Below are 1205 nucleotides of genomic sequence, written 5' to 3' on the forward strand. Positions count from 1 at the left end.
ATTGGGAACCCTCTAGTGGGAGAGATTTAGAACTTGAGTGAGCGAAGCAGGGAAGTCGACGGAATAAAAAGTAGCCTACGTAATAGCTCAACGGAAAAAAAATTCGACGCCATTATTTGACAGCACGGCCTCGTACAAGAACGCGGGAAGAAAGGTGGCAACATTTTTATAATACTGACTTGGAACGAGTTTGGATGTCGAGTTTTCCTGCTGATTGCTTTGCAAAAAAGTCGTAAATCAAGGTATTTGCTGAAATAGTACCTAAGTAATTTTTCGGGCAGCATCTCCTAACCATACTTTAGTCATATTTTGACTTTGAATTGTGTAAGAAGGCTGTTTAGGTATTTATGTTGGTAACGTCACGTAGCGCTCTGCATGAAAACCACTGACTGTGCTGTGTGCAGTCTGTGGCTGGTTAGCATTGTTGGAATTCGCTATTGTAGTGTTGGGCGGTTGGATGTGAACAGCGCGTAGTGTTGCGCAGTTGAAGGTGAGCCGCCAGCAGTGGTGGATGTGGGGAGAGAGATGGCGGAGTTTTGAGAGCGGACGATCTGGACGTGTGTCCATCAGAGACAGTAAATTTGAAAGACTGGATGTCATGTACTGCTATATATATAATGACTTTTGAACACTATTAAGGTAGATACATTGTTCTCTATCAAAATCTTTCATTTGCTAACTATGCCTATCAGTAGTTAGTGCCTTCAGTAGTCAGTATCTTTTATTTCGCTGGCAGCATTGGCGCTCGCTGTATTGCAGTAGTTCGAGTAACGAAGATTTTTGTGAGGTAAGTGATTCATGAAAGGTATAGGTTATTGTTAGTCAGGGCCATTCTTTTGTAGCGATTATTGAAAGTCAGATTGCGTTGCGCTAAAAATATCGTGTGTCTGTTTAGTGTTGATGAGAGTAAGTAAAGAGAGAAATGTCTGAGGACGTTCAGTTTTGCTCAGTTGTTTGAAAATCAAATAACCTAAGAGGTTTATTAGCACAGTAATTCACTAATTTTTCTATGGGGACGTTTCATAATATTTTGACTTTGAATTGTTGCATTCCATTCTATAACTTTCGACGTAAGTGTAAATTGATGCTTTAGATTGATATCCGCCTATATCGTAATTAAACTGTTGGATAATTATGTTGTTGCAGTGTCCAGAAATTGATAGCGAACAAACTTGATTTCGCGTCATATACGCCGTTATGTGAGG

This window comes from Schistocerca piceifrons, chromosome 7 (assembly GCF_021461385.2).
Source record: "Schistocerca piceifrons isolate TAMUIC-IGC-003096 chromosome 7, iqSchPice1.1, whole genome shotgun sequence".
NCBI lineage: Eukaryota > Metazoa > Arthropoda > Insecta > Orthoptera > Acrididae > Schistocerca > Schistocerca piceifrons.